We start from the raw sequence: 13,577 nt of genomic DNA on the forward strand, positions 1-13,577 counted from the left end.
GCGGGAAAGGGCCTGGGGGTGCTGGTCGACAGCCGCTGGACATGAGCCAGCAGGGTGCCCAGGTGGCCAAGAGGGCCAATGGCATCCTGGCCTGTATCAGGAACAGTGTGGCCAGCAGGAGCAGGGAGGTGATGGTGCCCCTGTGCTGGGCACTGGTGAGGCCGCCCCTCGAATGCTGTGCTCAGCGCTGGGCCCCGCACCCCAAGGCGGCCATGGAGGGGCTGGAGCGTGGCCAGAGCAGGGCAGCGAGGCTGGGGCAGGGGCTGGAGCACAAGGCTGGGGAGGAGCGGCTGGGGGAGCTGGGGGGGCTCAGCCTGGAGAAGAGGAGGCTGAGGGGAGCCCTCATCGCTCTCTGCAACGGCCTGAAAGGAGGCTGGAGCCGGGGGGGTCGGTCTCTGCTCCCCAGGAACAAGCGATGGGACGAGAGGGAACGGCCTCAAGCTGCGCCAGGGCAGGGTTGGGTTGGGTATTGGGAAAAATTCCTTCCCCGAAAGGGCTGTCAGGGCCTGGCCCAGGCTGCCCAGGGCAGGGGCTGAGTCCCCATCCCTGGAGGTGTTTAAAGGACGGATAGACGTGATGCTTGGGGACATGGTTTAGTGGTGGCCTTGGCAGTGATAGGTTAACGGTTGGACTCAACGATTTTAAGGGTCTTTTCCAACCTTAACGATTCTATGATTCTAAGGCAGTGGGCACAAATTGGAATCCGGTAAACTGAATGAAAGAAAACATGTTTTTACCGTGAGGGTGGTTGAACGCAGGCAGAGGCTGCCCAGAGAGGTGGTGGAGGCGTTCAGAACCTGCCTGGCCACGGTCCTGGGCAGCCAGGACCCTGCTTTGAAAGGCAGCGGGTTGGGCTGGGCGCTCTCCAGAGATACCCTTCTGTCTGCTCCGTCCTGTGGCTGTTGCTGTCGCAGGAAACTGCTGGCTCATATCCTCGTTAAGGTGAAAGCTGCTAAACTGTAAATGGTGCTTAATTAACCGTCCTTAATTTGCATGAAGCTGCCGTGTCTTTACTGTGTCTTAAGGAGCCTCTCAAACCGTACCGTACAGGGCAGCAAGCACTTGAGGACTGTTGCGTGCCCCCAGACCGCCGTCGGGCTGTAGTCCTCCACAGGAACAGCCCGTTGACTTTATTTGCGCTGTTGTATTTTGGCACAGGAGTGCGCAGCGTGTCGTGTCTCCTGCGGCAGCGCGAGCCCCGGCGCCCGCCGGGGGTGGCCTGCGAACGGGGCAGCGCGGCTGTCCCGAGCCCAGGGTTGCACAGGCGTCAGGGTGAAGCATCCAGTTCCGCGGGCCACGCCGCAGCCCACGCGACGACGGCGTTGCTCTCTCCTTCTATCAGCTCGTGCAAAACGGTCTGAATCATTCTTGCGGTGCGTCCCCGGTGGGTGCGTGCCAGTTGCAGAGATCGTAGTCAGTACAGCAGAGTGTGGTTGGTGGTATTTTTGCTTTATATTTCCTGGCTTTTGCAGAGTTAGCGTTAGCTGTACTGTTGTTTGCCAATTAACTTTGTATCAGTTTCAGTTTTGAACGACATTTAATGGACTGGTTCTATGACAGTCCACATGCTTGCTGGTTTTCTTTTAATCTACTTCAAGTGGGAAATACTCTTCCCAGAAATGGGGGAATTGAGTTTTCTATCTGAACGCGCCCTGCCCTGACCATCAGAGGGAAAGTGAAGAAAACCAGAATGTTGAAAATGGGAATAAGCAGGACAGTCCCTTCACCCAGAAGCATCTAATCGGCGTGCCGGTTGTCTGGGTTGGCAGTGGACGCTTTTGCGTCTGCAAATAGCCACCGTGGTGGTGGGCCTCTCTGTGCCAGCCCGGTGCGAGGTGGTGGGGGGTGTCCTGCGGCGCCGGGCTCGGCCTGGGCTCGGCGCCTTTCCCAGTCTCCCCCCGGCTGTGCCCGGCGCGGCGGTGGGGTGGTTCTGGCTCTCCAGGGGCCGCTGGTGTGGAAGTGTGCGCCGGGGCTGCCGCAGGCTGGCCGAGATGCTTTGAAAGTATTCTCTGAGATGTTACAAAAATTTCTAAATAGATTTGCTTCCAGCAGGAGAACGTGGTTTAAAATGCTGCTGGAAGCAAGGGGAAAAGAGCCTTAAAGAAGGCTGTCAGTGCTCAGGGGAAAATGTCAGATTTCTGTTCGAAGTCGGTGTGTTCAGGAGACCCCGGGGGAACGTAAGGAACCTTTCCCTTCTGCCTGCCAGCCCTGGTTCTGGCTCGGTTTCAGCTGCAGGCAAAATGGAAACTCTCCCACTATCCCTGTCCCCCCGTCCTCTCCCCCTTAGCCCGAAATACCCCTTGGAGTCATACCAGGACTTTCTTTAGGAAGGGAGACTTTCTGGTCACCGGCCACTTTTTCCGCTTCAGAGCTGTTCCGTGGGTGATGTTTGTACAGTGGTCTTCTTAAATTGGGAAAGGCTTTTTAAAAAGAAGTGATAGTAAAAAGAATGGGATGAAGCAAAAATGAGACCAAGCATCTTTTTAGTTGGTAAATTTATTTATTTCTGATGCCTTCTGGCAAGTTAGGCTTCTGTGGAAGGCTGCCCGGGAGATCTGTAGCCTTTTTGTTGGTGCAAAACATGTTACTGTCAGAGCTCGCCAGACACATTTCTTCTGGCTGCTTAGCCAGTAACTCTCTTAATAGGTACCAAACAACTTAGCAGTGCTCCTTTTTTTTTTTTTTTTTTTTTTCCCCCCCTTTTTTCGCCCTCCTCCTAGCTTCCCAGGGACCCGAGGCCTAGGAGTGCGCTACTTGTCAGCAGCGTGCTGCCAAAGCCGCCTTGGAGGATTTGGAACCAGACACTTTTTCCATTTACTCTGCAAAGTTGTTTCTCTGGTAGTACAAAAAGAAATGTTCTCAGAGCTCTTGTTATGCAAGTTGAATTTCAGAGAAAATGGCATGCAAATAGTTGTCAGTATAATAGGGAAGCTCCTTTTTTAAAAAAAATCATTAAGTTGATGTTAAGTGCTAGTGCACATCAGGAGCCTTGCTTGCAGTTTCACTCATTTCAGAAAGAGCGTTGCTCTTGCCATATGCACAGCTGACAGACCTTAAAAGTAAGGCTTCTGGAAAGAGCGTGTTTCTTTTTTTTTTCTTTTTCCTGTTTGCAACATAATTTCTCTGTGTATTCTTTATGGTTTTTTTGTAATTTTGGTACTATGCATGTATCTCACCTGGGATCATCAGTTCAGACGGCATCCTAAAATGCTTATCTAGAAGTAAATAAGACATTCTTGCCTCTTTCTGTTCAATTCTTAGAAGCAAAACCAAGCAAGAACAGGGGTGATACTCTAGAGGTGTACCCAGTGTGGCGTGGTTTTTTACTCGGAGGCGTTTCTGACTGGCTTTTGCAGGAGTGCCATTCGCAGCCGTTGGTTGCAGCGGTAGCTGGAAGCACCTTTCCCGGCAGCGCTCGGCGGTTCTGTGTCCGGCGGGGCTTCTTCCCTTTCAGCTGCAGGTTCGGTCACGAAGTGCGTATGTGCTGTACCCTGTGAACGCACTTCTGGGGAGAGCAGGGAGTCCTGAAGCTTGACAACACGTGCCGAGTGCCCGGGCGCGCTGAGCTGTTGTACGACCTGGCTTAAGGAGGCAGAGGCCGTGTGTCTTTGTAAGTCCAGCCACGAGTCTTTCAAGACTGGGGAAGTTAAGCTGAGCAGTCTTCCTAGTTGTTTGGTTGCGGTCTATCAATTCGATGCTGAATTATGCTGTTCAGATTGCGCTGTCTGTGGGTGAATATAGAAGAACAGCGTGACCAGAGTTTGGTGTCCATGCGTTTGCTTAGACTTAGTGTGGTTTCATAGCAGTTAGTGCCTTTCGGGCACAGGTTTTTTTTGTGAACGCTTGGTGAGGTCCTGGGCACTAAATTGGGCAAAACAGCCGTTTACCGCCTCGCTGGGATTTTCCTGCCCGCTCGGCGCCCGAGGCTGGCACGGGAAGGGCTTAGGCGAGCAGTGGTGCTCGTCCAAGGGAGGAGACGTGGCAGAGTGAATTCAGAGATTGGCTTGAGCCGTTGGAGAGCCGTAGTTCAGAAGCACCCGTTTCAGTTGGGGCAAATAACTGACGCAGGATTAAATTATTTCCCATGTGCCTTTTTCTTCTCGCTGTGACAAATGTAAGGCATTGCCTGTGCTATTGAACAAATAGATGGAAACCACTGACAGCCCTGGGTTTTTTGCAAACGACGGGAGAGGAGAAAATCGAGGTGAAGAGACCCCGGCAGCAAGGCCTGAAGCGCGGAGGATGCGTGAGAGATTATGGTGAAATGTAGAGAAGCTTCGATACTTCCAGGTTTTATCGGAATTACTTCTAGACTGCCTAGCGTGCCACGTTCTTATAACTGCATGTTTGCGTTGAACTAAATTCTTCTTGTGCCTTCAGTCAGGAGCATGGTAAGTTTTAGGTAGTATTTTTATACGTTTGTGCGTCTTCTAGAAGTAGATGTTGTCAGCCTTGGGCTCTGTGTGATTTTTATTTTATTTTTCTAGCAAGGAATTTTGTCTGGTGTGCTGACAGATTTCGTCCTGTCCCCGTGGCCTGCGCCTAGGTGTGCTCGTCGCAGCCTGCCTGAGGAGTTTAGCAGGCTCGGGTTTTAGCACTGCGGAATATGAACAAGCGTTATTAATTCATTGTGGATTTTGCATAGTAAAACTAAAACTTTAAATTCTTTTTAAGTAGAATGAGTTTAATCGGCTTGCTTTTATCCTCACCAGCTGTGACGCGGTGTGCCTACCCGGCGCGGCGCTAGGGACTGTACTTAGCCGGGGATCGAGGTCTGCGGTAGTTTTGCCTGAACTTTCTTCGGTCTCTGAGCAGCAGCGACGCGGGGCTTTGCGCTGTTTGAACAGACGTTGGTCTCGGATGATGTGGCTGAAGTGCAGCTATAGCTCATCCGTTCTTTTACTTCTTGCTTGAGTTTAAATCGGTTTTTGTTCAGGATAGAGTGGTATACAGACAGTTTTCTAGAACAAGAGCTTGGATAAACAAGGGTGATTCTCAAGAGTGTCTTGTGCTCTTTTTGATATGAGCTGGGTCCAGGATGATGGCTTTCTGTCTCCTTTCTCCAGGACTCACAGGAGAAAGACTTCCAGATGTGTCTGCAGGCTTTGGCACGGATGACTTGAGACATTACAGTGTGCTCTGAATTTTGGAGGGTGTTTACTTAACTCTTCTGGAAAATTGGGCCCTTTTTAGGCAACCTAAGTTGTGCAGTCAAAAAATCTTGATAACCCAAATTATCGAATTTCTTGAGAAGATCTTGGTGATAAAAATACTGAAAATGTAAATTCTTGTGAGGTAACAGCGTGGTGTTATGTATTAAACTGGCAACTTTCCTCGGCTTGTTTAGTTACTGAGTGGCTTGACAGATTCTTAAAATGGATTATAGCTGACTTAAAGTATCGGCTTGGGAGTGTGAAAGAGCAGTACGCTCCATTGGCCGGCACATTTGACAGTAAAACACCGTCCTTGATTTCCTTCCCTGCTGCAGCTCGGGTGCCTTTTGGCAGTTTGGCAGTTCGTTGCCATAAATAACCGCGCTGGATAACCTGCGGCTTGCTCGTCGTTACCTGGCTGCGCCTGACCTTGCCGATGGGGCCTTCTCCGCTCGTCTCGTCTGACTCAAAACCCACGGGGCTTCGCGTTCGTCCTGCGTTGTACCGACCAGTTTGGAGAAGATTTCGTGCGAGCTCTGTCGCCGTAACATGCTGGTTTTGTGGATGGGTCAGCTTCTGTGAAAGACATTCACAGCGCTTGGCCAAAAGTTTAAAATAGTAACTGGTCTCGGTTACTTCTATAATTACCGGTATCATTTCATGTATCTCATGATTTGCATATCATTTTGCAAATGTCCAGATGGAGAGGAAAATAAATTTGCAGTCGCTCTGAACCTGAATTTATAAAGGATGTGTTTTAAACTGATATTTTCTGTTAAGAGCGTGTGTGTGCGTGTGAAGTCTGAGAAATGAATTGCAGAGGCTGGGAACAGCAATCGGCATTCGGGTAGAGAGGAGCAGGCTGTCCGCTGTTACGGTTAGGATAGAAAATGAACTCCAGGGAGAGTGGGAAAAGGCAAATATTTTATAGTCTCTTGAAAGGGGAGGGTCTATACCTACACTCATTATTTAAAGCAATCCTTCTGTTACCGGAAAAGTACAATAATATTAAAATGTTGATCTAAGATTAAACGAGTTGCTGACTGTAAATGGTGTTTCATACCCTGGATGTGACTGAAGGACTACGGTAAAACAGCCGAGATTGGACTCCAGGCAGTACTGTTGCTGCAGAAACACTGTCGATACTGAAAATTTTCCTAAGGGGTTGATAAACCCAAAGATTACTATTTTGCTCTCTGTGGGAAGTATTAAAACGAAAGCAGATCTTTGCACGAGACGCCGTGGTTGTTGGGGAGAAGCGTGGCGATACAGGCCCCTCGGATCCGGCGCTGTGCATCTGCGGCCTGGGAAAACGCAGGGAGATGCAGCTGGTTTCAGCTCTTTCCAAAATGCCATCAATGACTTCAAACTCAGCAAGGACAACGCTTAGTCTGTAGTGAGACAGGAACCTTTATTTCAAAGCATACATCATTGAAAAGGATGGTAGATGGGTTTGGTTTTGTCCGCAAATAAAATTTTGTTTCTTGGGTTTTTTTGTTGGTTTTTTTGTTTGTTTGGTTGGGGGTTTTTTGTTTTTGGGTTTTTTTTTGTTTGTTTTTAATTTCAGCAATTTCTGTAAAATGTCAAATGCTCTGGAAATGTTCAGGGAGCCAAATTCTCTTCTGACGTGAAGTGGAAGTTGGAGGAGGATTCCCTATAGCTTTGTTTGCAGCCTGGTTTCTGAAAAAACAGCACCGTGCATACTGCTCAGCGTACACTAACAACCGCCAGGAGTATCCATTAGCTGTGCAGTGGTTCGTTTGTGTGAGCTGTTGTATTTATTTACTGTTATAACCAGTGACTATGGGAATATTTAAGTTCCCATATTACAGCTGAGTCTCTGAAGAGTTGGTGGATGATTTTTTTTTTTTTTTTTAATTTTTAATTTCTGTTGGGAAATGAGGAAGCGGAAAAGACCAAACGTCGACTAAGTGATCTCGGGGCTGCATGTAGGTTAGTAGCAGGATGCAGGATTTCGTGGACTAAAATTAGTCCAGCGCGGGTACTAGAGCTGACAGCGGCGTGTTGAGGACCGCGGGACAAATCATTGTCTTCTGTGGAGGCTGAACTCTTGGCAGGTTTCTAGAAGACATAAAAGGTATCCTGACTTCCCACCCATCTTTTGGAAGTAATAAATAAGGGGTTTTTTGTTACTCTCCTTGACAATTTTACGGCTATTACACCCTTCTATCCCTGAATTCCTGGTGGCGTTATCTTGCGAGAAGTAGGGTTAGGAAAGAGTGGATGACCTCAAAAAACCCCAACTTCAGAAGTTTGATGCAAGGGGTGCTGGTATAAAATCCCAGGAATGGGCAAGTCTCCGGACTGTCTGAAACAGGACTTGCACTTCTCACTTGCTGCACCGGAGAGGAAAAGATGGAAAGGATGACTGCCTTATACTGGGCTTTTTTTTTTTTCTTTGGATTATGATAACTTTTTTTTGTGACCGCTCTTAAAGTAGGTGGGAAGTGGCTGAATGAATTCCAAAATACATGCAAGTGGAGATACAATTGCCTAGAGAATTGTTTGGCTGTTATTGTTTTTATGGCAGCTACCTGTTCCTTTGTTTAGCTCTTTAATTGCAATGCAGACACCCTGCAGAAATGCTTTTTTCCCTTAGTTTGGATAGCTAAAATTCTAACTTTAAACTCTTGTGGGGCATTAACTAAATTCAACCTTTTATATAAGCTATAATCTTGCTTGATATTTCTGATCAACCATATGAAAGTAACTAAGGCAGTGGGAAGACTTTAAGTTCTTTAAAAATAGCTGCTTTTATACAGTATTCTCAAAACACGCACGTCCTTTTTTTCATACACTGTGTCCTGCTCCTGACTCCTGGGAGGTGCCGCCGGCGCACCTGCGGCAGGCCAGAGGTTCCCTCTTGCTGGCCCAGGCCGTTAGAATAGCTAGCCAGAGATGCTCTTTATCAAGCATTAAATGTACCTTTTGATTATTTCTGTCTAGGAATTCTCAGTCTCCTCAATATTTTCCTCTGCAGATGCCTTTTCCAGATAAACAGTCCTCCTGTACTGGCAGTTAATGGGGATTGTGCCTGTGGATTCGCTGCAGGGGAGCAGCGTTCCAGCCTCTGGGGGCCTGGGTGCAGTTTGATCGCTTCTCCCTCCTTCCCCGTAGTAGCAGATACCAAAGCAGGAGGAGCCCAAGGAGAGTTCTCTGCTTACTAACGACTTCCTTACACGTGCTCTCTTTTCAATCATAGAATCATTAAGGTTGGAAAGGACCCCTGAGATCATCGAGTCCAACCGTTCACCGAACTGCCTGGTCCACCTCCAAACCCTGTCCCTGAGCACCACATCCACACGCGTTTTTGAGCGCTTCCAGGGGCTGTGATTGCACCCCTGCCCTGGGCAGCCTGGGCCAGGGCCTGACCACTCTCTCTGGGAAGAAGTTCTTCCTAATATCCAACCCGAACCTGCCCTGGCGCAGCTTGAGGCCGTTCCCTCTCGTCCCATCGCTTGTTCCTGGGGAGCAGAGACCGACCCCCCCGGCTCCAGCCTCCTTTCAGGCCGTTGCAGAGAGCGATGAGGGCTCCCCTCAGCCTCCTCTTCTCCAGGCTGAGCCCCCCCAGCTCCCCCAGCCGCTCCTCCCCAGCCTTGTGCTCCAGCCCCTGCCCCAGCCTCGCTGCCCTGCTCTGGCCACGCTCCAGCCCCTCCATGGCCGCCTTGGGGTGCGGGGCCCAGCGCTGAGCACAGCATTCGAGGGGCGGCCTCACCAGTGCCCAGCGCAGGGGCACCATCACCTCCCTGCTCCTGCTGGCCACACCATTCCTGACACAAGCCAGGATGCCACTGGCCCTCTTGGCCACCTGGGCACCCTGCTGGCTCATGTTCAGGCAGCTGTCAACCACCACCCCCAGGCCCTTTCCCGCCGGGCAGCTCCCAGCCGCTCCTCCCCATGCCTGTATGTCTTCCTTTAATGTCTTCCTTTTCGAAGCAGAGGAGCGCTGCGGGAAGCATCCAGGCTCTCCTGGTGCCCATGCTGCAGGCGTGCTGCTGTCTTGGTTGGGCTCGGGCTGACTTCTGCAGGCTCTCGAGGTTGGGTCCGAGTCGCCCTTCTCCAGCAGAGACATTGGGGACCCTCCTGCCCCAGGCCTGAGCTCCTTCCGTGCGCTCGTGCGGCCCGCGGCAGCCTGGGGAGCCGGGCACAGCCGGGGGGACGCCGGGCTAGAGCTGCCCAGCTCTGCCGGACCCAGGTCGGCTCCTAGCAGAGGGGCTGAGCTGTGGGTGTATAGTGCTGGTCCTTCCTGCATAGTGCCTGCGCTCTGCTTTTCCATTATTATATACGTCGTCTTGGCATATGCTACCCAAAGTAATAGAGGGGTACGTATAATAGGTTGCGCAGATCCTTCAGCAGGTCTTTCTTCAGGTGGAGATTTCCTGAAGAGGGCTCAGGAGGGAGTTGAGAAGCTGGGATGTTTGTAACGTTTTTTCCCCTGACTTGCTAAAGTGTAGATGCTCTTTCAAAGGCTTTATAGAGGTTTATACAGTGGATTTTAGACTGTTTGTTAATGAGCTTTAATAATCTGAGTGGATTCCATAAAAAGGCTGCGGAATATCTCTCCAAACCCTGCTGTCTCAAGGACTGCAAGGAGGAGCAGTGGTAGGGAAGCAGGCTCTACCCGCAGGATGGTTGAAGAGAAACGTATGGAAAAGCTGCAACGCTTTAGTTTCATAGTGACTTAGAACCAAACTATACGCAAACTGGACTTTCACTCTTGATTGATATTTTAATTTGCATCTTTGAGTTAATATGTTTGGAAGCATGTCTTGCTATATGAAAGACACACGGCTATTTTTAGTTACTTTGGATATTTGGAAACAAATGCAGCCTAATGAAAGGAGCTGTAAATCAGCAGTCTCTTGAATTCCTTTAGATTTTGCTCACGCTAAACTTTGGGCAAGTTGCTTGGGCGTTTTGCCAACGTTCCTTCATGAAGCGAAAGTGGTTCAATTTTTTTCTGCCTTGTTGGTTCTTAGGACTATCTGAAAGGTTTGGCTGGCGTGTGACTACTTTGAAGCTGGAAATCATTAAGTAATGCTGAACAGCAGATTTGTCGGCCTCTCATTCTTTGCGCAACAACGTCACCAGTTGCTTGCATAACTGAGAGCATTCCCTTTTTCCAGCGATACGTGACTACAAGACAGGTAATGATGACAAAGTAACGGCACCACGCGGTGGCACGAAACGGTGCGTTGGTCAGGGCGGTGGTAACGTGCAGGTAGGCGTTGGTCAGGGCGGTGGTAACGTGCAGGTAGCGTTGGTCAGTGGTGCCCGGCCCTCGGAGGCCCTTCGGCGCGGTGCCGGGGCTTCCCCGTGCCGGATCGTGAAAGCAGGCTCTGTGCCGTGCCTGCAGACGGGGGTGCCGAGGAGCACGGGGTGCTGGGGCTCACCAGGCTGGCTCCGTTCATGTCCCGTCTCGGGCACTGACGTGGAGCACACGTGAAAAGCTTTTCTTTGTGGAACGCAAAGCGGACTTAAACGAACGAGGCCACTTCTCCCACCCCCAAACCCCACCACGAGCCCCTCTCCCCCCCGTCAGCTACTTAGCGACAGCCGCTGAGCAGCTGGCTTGTTCCCTATGTCGTGAGGATTTATGTTTGTTCTTTCAAAGTGTTTCCATCTGCATCTTTGAGCTGTCCAAGGCTTCGTTACCCATTTAAACCAGAGAGCTGTAGGATTTTACAAAACTCTTGGCTTTTATGGCATGGCAGTGAATTCTGGTGATTGTCATTCAAGATAATCCGTTTCCTATTGATTGTTTTCAGGCAAATTGCCTTACCAGCGAGTACTTTCACTGCGAACTTCACCTGGGATGTGCATGCTGGAGGCCTGAAGAACAGGAGCAGGTCTAGCACGGTAGCATCCACAAACATTTGATTTCCAAAGAATCAAAAATGCGCTGTTGGAGTAAGGAAGGCAGTCAGCTCCAATTTAACCTAATTCAAATTTGTGTCTCCCCACGCCGAAAAGCTGTACCTTACTGTAGGAGTCCAGTGGCACTGACCCATATTTAGGTGTTTCTGTGAAGTGATGTGGTTTTCCCAAAGGTGAGAGCTCCTGGGACACCAGTAAGACTTGGGGTGGTTCTGCTTTTCTGAAGCCGCACGTGCTTAATCAGTTCATTGTGGAACCTAGGAGTGCTTCCGTCTCCGTACGGATGCTTTTAAAAAGAATTTGCTACGAGCTGTCCGTTCACCTTGCTACTGCCGTGCCTGTACTGTAGGGAACCGTGGCGAGCTCTGTCTGCAGTACGTTGTAAAATTCATAGCCTGAGTCAGATTACGTTTCCTCTGACATCTGCGAGTACGGGGAGTGTGTTTGATCTGCGGGGTTTATTCTCTCTGCCCTATTTCAGGAGATCACTGGAGACAGTAGCTGTTACTTTGAGGTGGATGGTTTCTCCTGTTAGAAATGAGACACTTTGTTTTTGACAACGTAGAAACCCGTGCATGGTTTGACTTCAAAACTGAACTTCTCTATGGGTATACTGTGCTGAGTTTTTGAACACGTCTGTGTATGTAGCTGGTTAACATGCAGTGAGTTTCGCAAAAAAATTAAAATTACTAGGAGAGAGGGTAGAAAATATAAACTCTTATTTACTTTAACTACTTTATTGCGCTTTGTTTCAAGTCGGTTGTCAGATAAAATAAAGTACATGTCTCGGAAGAGAATAAGGCTGAAACCTCAGCAGTATCTATTGAGAATGGGAGAAAGTAATGAACCACATCATCCAAATCTGTGTTTCAGCTGTGTGGAAGTACAGCAGATCCAGTTGTCCTACCACTCTTGGAAATTCATTCAGCGACTGTTTAAATTAAAAAACTATTGAGGAAATTGAGATGAATACAGCATAAAGACTAAAGATGACAGATCTAACTGAGGCTGACGTCAGTCACTTGAAATGTTAGAGATGAAATTCTTACTCCTTTTCCAGTGTGCAAGACAATGTCACGTCGGCTTGTTTCCTTCTTTCCGTAATCCGGGAAGGCCGTTTCAGCAAGGTGCGACTTGGTGGTGTCCTGAGGACACGCTGCTGCGAACGCACGTCCAGCGCGAACAGGACGGGTGCTGCTGCTGCTTCCCGGGGCTCGCTGCGTGGCTTGGTGTCGAGGAGAGCCCGCTCCTGGAGTCGGCTTGCTCTTCTGCCGACCGCCTTCATGGAGATCATGTAAACTTGTAGGCACGTGCCTGGGTTTCGGGCTCACTACGTCCAAGAGGACGGCTTGTTGTGCCGTGGCTTAAGCACGAGCTTAACAGGATCGGGGCTGAAGTGACGCTGCCTGTCTTGTGGAGCCAAGCACGGTTTGTGTTGACCACAGGCACACCAAACAAAAGTGTCAGAATGGCACAGATGTTTTGCATTTCCATAATAAAGTAGCTTCTAAGTAATAATTACGCTCTGCCAAACTTAGTCATTTTTCAGAGGTTTTCTTCTCACCCTTTGCTTTTAAGTGGAAATACAGCAAAGATCCACAACTACAAATTAATTTCCAAAACAGAGCTTGGCTTGTAAGGGGGTATGTAGAGTCAAAAAGTGTAGCTCTTTCTCAGGCTCTGTCTCGAAGCGTTCTTGCTGCGTTCTGGCCCCATCCGAGGTGTGTACGGTGATTGCTCCGGAAAACAGTTCAGTCTGTTTTCAGAGCAGCACTTTCATTGTTGGGCCTCGGGTTATGATTTTAAATCTGTGCTGCACCATTTTATGTTCAGTTTATCATTTATAATGTTTAAAAGACTTTGTAGGACAAATGCCGGGGAAAAAGAAGGCATCACGTGTACAGACCTTCAGCATGCACGATGAAATCGTGTACGCTGTCCCTTCGAAGTGATGACTTCGGTTTTGGGTGAATATTGCACCTCCAGTTAAGCAATTACTGATAAGGGGATGAGGAGATAAAGTGTTTTCTGCGAGGGCTCTCTGTTAGGCTGTCGTGCCTTCTCAGGTCTGACACTGGGGTTTGTAAGGCTGTTGAGATAGGTGGAGTGTTTGCCCCAAGAAAGCTTTTGGTTGGGGTAGCGTGGGAACGTCCCCATTCCACGCAGGGGCCGATTGCTGTTATCTTCTCTTTGGCCGTAACCCCCCCGTACAAAAGGAATACCTGGATCCGGAGAGAGGCTTGGTTAAGCCCAGCTCTGTCAGTTGTGGGGGAGCTCGGCAGGCTAAGCCAAGCTTAGTTCTCTTGCCCGCCTCCCGTCTGTGATTCACCTTCTGAAACCGCTGTGAACCCTCTTCTGGAGGCGAGTGCCTCGCTGCCTCCTGAAGGTGAGGGGGCCCCAGACCGAATGTGAAATACGTGTATTGTTGCTGTAGTTAGTCCTGGAACAAGCGAAAATGACCGTTAGGTTTCCTTGGCAACCTCCAACTTTCTTTTGAAGTGATGTCAAGAAAACAAATGTGTTCTT

The 13,577-nt window shown here is 49.5% G+C and overlaps 1 protein-coding gene across 6 annotated transcripts in view; it reads left to right on the plus strand.

The window, feature by feature from the left end:
* Positions 1–13,577, plus strand: part of PPP6R2 (protein phosphatase 6 regulatory subunit 2) — a 111,663-nt gene that overhangs the window by 16,380 nt on the left and 81,706 nt on the right. The window contains exon 1 of one of the 6 annotated variants that reach the window (XM_082308180.1): positions 10,303–10,321. The exons of the other annotated variants lie outside the window; for them this stretch is intronic. The gene's annotated coding sequence lies outside the window, so the exon portion shown is untranslated. Of the gene's footprint in view, positions 1–10,302; positions 10,322–13,577 lie in introns of those variants that run through there. 6 annotated transcript variants of the gene reach the window in all.

The sequence above is a fragment of the Platalea leucorodia genome (assembly GCF_965183815.1).
Source record: "Platalea leucorodia genome assembly, chromosome: 4".
Taxonomy (NCBI): Eukaryota; Metazoa; Chordata; class Aves; order Pelecaniformes; family Threskiornithidae; genus Platalea; species Platalea leucorodia.